We start from the raw sequence: 7774 nt of genomic DNA on the forward strand, positions 1-7774 counted from the left end.
ATCAGGCAAGGAAATCTGGGAGAACCTTGTACTGGATCACCATATGGTAAAAACAAATAAATAGACAACAACAGAAGAACCAGTGGGTACCAGCAAAGACACAAAACACAATGGGCAATCTTACTTTATAACAAATTGCTTTCTCACTAATCAATCGAGGTTTTTCAAGCCAAAATCTCACAACCCAGCATCATTGGGAATTCTTCCTGAGGGTTACTGCGTCATAACACAAACACCTCTAAAGGTGTCAACTCCATTACATTGAGGACTGAACCTCAGCATTATTTGTGATGGGGACAAGTCAAAGCAAATATGATATGGAACAGGGATACCCTGGAGAGAAATTAGAGAAACTTATACAAAACTTGATGTTTGAAATAATTATACTTATTATTACATTTATTGTATCTATTAGTTACATAAGATATTTTAATTAAAGCAAGATAAGGAAAATATAAAATAGCGATTCAGCTTTCTACTAAGGTTTGTGATTAAAAGGATAAAGGTAGTATTGATTAAACTTTTTGAGTGATATTTTTTTCAAATTATCCAGTAGCATAAAATGACAAATATTTACCCTGAAATTGTCTTTAAGGAGAGCAAAGGGTAAGCCTGGACTATATTAAGGCAGTCTCCAAGTGGTTTCAGTTCTGTTGCTAGCATGTTTGTAATGTAAACATTTGGTAGTCTCTCATTTCCAATATCGGAGTATTTGTAGTATTCATCAATTCCTTCAACTAGCTGTACTCAATCCTACTGAAGTTTAAACTTCACTGTGAAATATACACTACCTGTGTCATGGAATATGAGCTGCCAAATTTGTAATTCCCTCTGGGGTGAAAAAGAGAATGCTAAACTTAGATGTCATGTACCCTAAGAGACATTTTGTTTTGTCTTGTCTTCTAGTTCCTTATAGCATAATGTCAAATTGCAGCATTGCTCCATTTTAAGGGAAAAATGAGTTTGGGATGAGAGAATTTCTTTAACCACTCCTGGGAGCAGACTTGCTCTTCCTGTGTCTTCTACTGTGCTTTCTGGAATGAGTGAGATAATCAGTATAACACATCAATCAAAGAATCCTCAAATTGTCTCCAGAAAATCAGTGACTTAGAGGATGATGGTGATGATCTTGAGAGGATAACAGTCAAGGATGTTTTTCACGTGCCATTTCTTTACCTTGAAATACACCCAGCTATGTAGTACAGCATTTGATTTGATGCCCTTAGAAACTCAAAGTGGCACAGAAAAGAAAAACAGGAACATAGAACCCAACTTCTCTGATTTGATGCATGTTTGGTGAAATAATTGAAAAAATTCATTGGGTAAGGAAAGAAGATAATACATATACAATTTATATTTTAAGTTAAGATAAATGAATCAATGATAATTATCTAATTAAAGCTTTTGGGTGAGTACTATTCCCAGAATATATCTACTTTCAGTATCCTACATTTTAAAAAGCAGATAGAAATTAAAGACAACTGAAAAATTATTCTGATATAGAATTCTTCTATATAATTTACTTTCCTCTCAGTATATCCCTGAATCTTTAAAGCTCATGTTAAAACCAATTTGATAGCAATTTCTTTTTAATGATTTCCCTTAAGGAAGTATCTCCAAAATATCATGCTTAGTGTATAGAGAGCAAAATGAATCTATTTTCTCTACACCAAGCATCATCTCTTTGCATGTTATTGAATTAAATCACATAAATGAAACGTGCTGAAAATAGCTTACAATCAAAGGAATAGCACGACTTTTTCTTGGTAAGCCTAAAAATACAGCAAATAATTCAATGTCATAGCTATCAGAGAGAATGTGAAGTACTGGTTAATACGTTACATCTGTCATGTAGAAGTAAATTATGAACAATGCTATTACATTGTCTTGTCAGCAATTAACCAATGTGGAAAAAAAGTAAATTTCAAAACACATTACTAGTAAATCTCTTATTCTTACAGTGGAGTTAGTCTCATGAATAGATTTTCTTCCCTCTCTCTAAATGTGTGCTTTCAAAATGCTTATATTTATTCAGCTAAGTTCCAGCTATAATGCCACACTCATGTGTGTAGGGGAGTGTGAATTTTTTCTCCAGCTGTAGTCATTTGAGTCATTCTCAGTAGTAATTAGTCTAAGATCTTTTTGTAGCTTCTGCAAATTTGGTTAGGCAAACTTGAGTTAGACTGTGTTCCTACGTTTATGACATGGCAGCTGGTCAATATGACACACAAGGTTATTTTAGCACCAATAAAGCATATATAATATTTTAAAAATAAATAAAATCTCTAAAAAATTACAAACAGACACTACTTTTTAACTCAAACAATCCCTTAAAAGATATTATTTATTATAATATATAATATTTATTATAAAAAATTGAAATGCTCAAAAGCTATGCAAATAACAATCATGTTTTAAGGCGTAATTCAGGACTCACATAGAAATCGCAGTGGTAGCAACTAAAAGACACACACATGCACTTCATTTCAATTTATTTGATTCTAGGTGTCTGTTTGATGGTTGTAATTGATGTGTTGGAAGTTTGCATTTTGTGAAAGTTTCACAAGTGATTTCCAGGAGTTCATCTCTTCCTAAGAAGCACTTGCTCACACTTGTCAGCTGTGGACTTCTAGGAGAAACATAACTGCTACAAATAAATTAATAGAATAACAAATGTAGGCAAAAATAGTAAAATAGTTTTTGTATTTATAATAACTAAGAAGTTAATTGATTATGATGCTATGTAGAACCCAAATACATATGAACAAAAATTTCTACTAACAAAACTCTTCTATCAAGTGATTAGCTGGGGCCCTACTGTCACATTGCCAGAGGAAGATTAGAGTTCTCCACAGATTGTAGTATCTGAAAAACATTTATGTTTGAGACATTGTCTTCACCTCTCTTCCTTCTTGCGCACTTATTTGTGTATTTGTTTACACATATGCTTCTGCTACTTCATTGCTGAATATATATTTTTTTCTTGGTATCAGGGATCGAACTCAGGACCTTGCTCTTGTGAGGCAGGCAAGGTGCCACTTTGCTAAGTCCCTGGCTCATTGTCGAATTTATAAGAATTCTCAGTGAGAGGAGAGAGACTCTATCAGTCTTTCTCTAGTATCACAGAGATGGGTCATACATGTTCTTCCATTTCTGGCTATTGGAAAATGTCCTTAAAAATTATCAGATATTATTTTTGTTACTATCTCCTTAGTCTACATCATTCCATATTTATTATTTCTTAAATCTTTCTAGTTTTTTGCTTTGTGATTTTTTTCAAGCCATGTATAGTTTTGAGCTCTTGTGTTGTAACAAAAAGACCACCTCTCTTTCCATGCAGTAACACTGCTTGAATTGAACTCCTGTTATGTATCGTATTTTTCCTATTTGCTCCTTACCATTGTCAGGTTGAGATGAATTTTTAAAACATTAGCTTACTCACTTACTGAAGTATTAAAGATGAATGCTATTTCTTGAAATTAAATGTTTTTGAGTCATTTAAAAATTTGACTTTCTTAAGAGATAAAGAGATTTTAGACTGATCACTTTCTTCCATGAACTGCTAATGTATCCATTTGAAATTCCCAAACTTTGTTGTTAACATAACAGACTATGAGGAGTTCTTAACTGCTATTTGCCAGTACTTTTGAGCAAAATTATTTCTTGAAAAAGGGAGTTTCTAGTACAGTAGTACAGCTAGCCACTGTTAGCCTTACTTTCATTGATTTTTTTCCTTCTCCCTCAAGTCAGTAAGTTTACTCCAATATTGTGAAAGCCCATTTTTATTTATTGATTGATGTAGTATAATATAGAACTGGTTTTGAATTTAAACTCAGCAGCTCCAAAATACATAACTATAAGCAAAAGCTATTTTATAACCAGCTAAGTCCAAGTTGAGAACTTGAGTGAAATTGCCAATATACTATAGGTTTTCAGAGAAGTTTATTCTTAATGTTCCCTATTGTGATCTTGAAAACTATTCTAAATGGAATAAAGAAGGAGAAGATTTGTAATAGTCAATGTAATACTGACTAAAGCACATGGAATTAAAGATCAACAGTTTAAATAAATCTCACATGTGAGCTGTGTTTTATTGATTGATCTGAAATGTACCCATACAAATTTTATTATTTTTACAGTTTGAAGTCCAAAACAAAACTTTGAGGGCCTCAGATGGAAGTCCTAGACACTCAAGATAGACCACATCAGCAGGAAAAGTCTAATATATTTGCACCAACATTTGCAAGTTGAATTCTAAATACAAAGAAAATCTCATTCATTCATTCACTCATTCATGCATGTATGTGTTCATTTATTTATATATTCCTTCTGCAAATATATACTAAAATAGGACTATGTTAAAATATTCAACACAAATGGGCCCTATTATGAAATATCAATAGCATGGGCTATTTTCTTGAAAAAATAACAGTATAGTGAGATGATATTTAATAGAGCCCTTGACAAATAATTTTCTAAAATTATATTGATCACTGAAAGAAAAGCCCACAATATAGATTTGGGATTAATCTAACAAGAGTTTCAAGTTTATGAACTTTTCTATTTACTAAAATTATACCAGAATTGGACAAAATTTCAAATTTATTCTTTAAACTTAACTTACTTTAAGTTTTGAGTAAGTCTACTTTTTTCATGGTATTAAGTTTATAGTAAAAACATGGTTGTGTATAGATGGCAAAACAAATTATTCCAAAATCACATTGAATTACTGCAGTCAGAACAAGTTAGTGGAAAAATTGGAATGAACTCTCAGAAAACAATATTTAACATAATCCTAAGTTATTACATAAACACTTGGGACATTCAAATTAAAATATTTTAATAATGAATTAATCAAATGTTTCAAACATTTATCAAATCTTAATCACTTACAGCATATTTGTACTGAGAGTAGATTAGTCAAACCCCTGTAATTTCCATTTAAATCTGTGTTCCTTAAGTACTTGTAACAATATGTGCTAAAACAATAAAGGGAAGGAAATTTATTTAATTCTATCAAGAAAAATTGCTTTCCCCAATCTTCAGTGTGGTATATTGATACAACATTTACATGCCAAATACTTTTTTGAATGTGATAAATTACAAATGCATATTCAAAATGAAAATGATGAAACAAGTTATACCTTTCAGCTAAAACTAACATTCTGTCCAGATGTCAAGCTGGATATAGCTTGTAAAGCCTGACTTAGAATTTGACACTAATTTCCTTCAATGCCAAACTAAATAAGCCTTGAGAAGTGTAAACTGACTAAAAATAGCCAAGGATTGTATTCTTTTCTTCAACTACATACAAATCATACTTTTCAGAGCTGAAGTCTATTTATTATTGACTTGGTCAGTTCCCATATGAAATAAAATGTCTTTTTCACCTTCTCATTTGTAATGTATAAGATTTCCTACTTATACCAGCTAATTTTATAAGTGAAGAAACTATTCTAGTGAGGCTAAATGATATAACCTAAGAGTGACAGATTTAGTTCTAGGACCTAAAGCTTCATTCTAGGAGGGTGCTTATATCTCTTAATAAGATTTTGGAAATTGATAGCTACAGAAAATATTTTTAACCTGTATTTTGCGTTTATGTTTTACTAAATATAAATCCGATGTAAATGAATGACAATCTGTTTAGTGTTTGCTAATATGTTTTAATGTAACTCTATCAGGTCTTAAATATAATACATAATTGAATATAGCACAGTTTGAATTGTCAATTATAGCTGATTTCCTTCTCTATCAAAAATGTCATAAAATGTCTTCATAAAACTAGTGTATTGTAAGTGACATTTCTGCTCATCTATTAAATGTAGGAAATAATCATTATACTATTTGTGAATGAGTATATTGAATTTGTCTTAGATCTTGATGTCATAATGTTAACTGAAATAAGTCGGACAGAGAAGTGTAAACATTATATGGTTTCTCTTATGTGAGAAACCCAAAATATAAACATATTAAATGGTAAAATAAATGAAAGATGGTAGAAAACCTGAAGGCAGGCTTTTCCTTGAATAGAAAGGTAATCAGAAGAATGGGGGAAAGAATAGAATAGAGCAGTGTGGTAAATAAGTTTGAAAATGAACAGGATTTTGTATATGTGTGTGTGTGTGTTTGTGTGTGTGCATGTGTGTGTGTATAAAAATGTTTAAAAACCCATAAGACAGAAAAATAGAAGGAAACAAATGGAGGAACAATGATTTGGTGAATAAGGTGTATGTGGACACTATAATGCTTTTACAAGTTTGCCTTTCCACTGGGTGGCACTGGATAGCAACATTCTCCATGTTTTTTTAAAATTCATTAAATTTACTGATAAATTCTAGGTATAAAATATGACATTCATCATTGGGAATTTGTGCCTTTACATGATATATCTTGGTTCTTATTTTCTTCCCCATTCTTCTGCCTGCCCTTCAACCCCTCCACCCCTCCACCTCTCCCTGTTTACAAAGACTTTGTTTCTACTTTTTTCTTTTCTTATATTTACTCCTTTCCCTAACCCCTCTGACTACCCCTTCCCTTTCCCCTTCCCCTTCGGACCTTTCCTTCTTATTTCACATTATCTATTACACATTTTGGTCCTCATTTACACTTTCAGTTTCTCACACCAGAGAAACTATTTGCTATTTACACATATGTGTCCTATTTATTTCACTTAAGAGTATGGCCTCAATGTGCAGCATTCTCCATATTTTGATTACGCCTCATAAAGATAAAACAGCAGATTTCCAAAACTGCTTCAGAAAGTGGAAAATAGCAGGATAAATGTGTTGAATAAAAGAGGAAGTATTCTGAAGGGAATTAATGGCATCATGTCTTAACTATAATAGATTTTTAAATACAAACATTCACTGTATAGTTTGATGACATCTCTAATATTAGAAAAATTAATAATATTTGGATTTAGGTTCTCAGATTGCTTGCTTCTTTAAGGTTGACATTCTGACCTAAGATCAAGCACATGGAATGGAATCTGCCATATGAAATGGTAAGGGAAGAGATTTCTACAATGTTAAAAGGTTAGAAACAAAGGCTCTGATTTGCAGGCAATATTTCATAATGCAAAGGCTAGCCCAAGTCGGGTGCATTTGGAGTAAAGAGATCAATGCAAATGGAGCATGAAATGATTCTGGATAACTGGACAGGTGAAGTGGCTTTTGTAAACTACAAAAAAGATAATAAATTTATTTATGTCTTCAGGATTTAAGTAGAAGACAGATATAATTTGATTTAGAGTTTTAGAATTATTCTGGCTAGTATGTGTAGAATAATTTATAAATGGGTAAGAGTAGCTTTAGAGATACGGATTAGGATGTTAACAGTGCAATTCGTACACAAGTGACTTAGATTTAAATAGAGGTAGTGCAGAGGTAGAGACGTAACTAGATATGAGATTTATTCTAAGAGTAGAACTGAAAAAATTTGCTGATAAGTTAAAAGAAAAGATTGAGAATAATTTTAGATTTACTTTGCATTGTGATGTGTTGCTTAAAAATTAATAGTGTTACTAGAACTGAAGAGGAAATAAATGTTGGCAAAGTAGTAAGGATTAACAACTATATTTACAAATATTAACTTAGAGATTATTATGAAACATCAAGTCAGATGTCAATTGTGCAGTGGAATATATAATTTGGGAGTATTCAAGAAAAGACTACATCTGTGAGTTCAGTTTGAATGTTGTCAGAATATATATTATTGTTAGAAATATGAGAAATTATGAAATTGCTTTGGAAGAGAAGGTAAATGGAGGTAG

Source organism: Heterocephalus glaber, unplaced genomic scaffold (genome assembly GCF_053883595.1).
Source record: "Heterocephalus glaber isolate CG9 unplaced genomic scaffold, H.glaber_assembly_v1.0 deba00001577, whole genome shotgun sequence".
NCBI lineage: Eukaryota > Metazoa > Chordata > Mammalia > Rodentia > Bathyergidae > Heterocephalus > Heterocephalus glaber.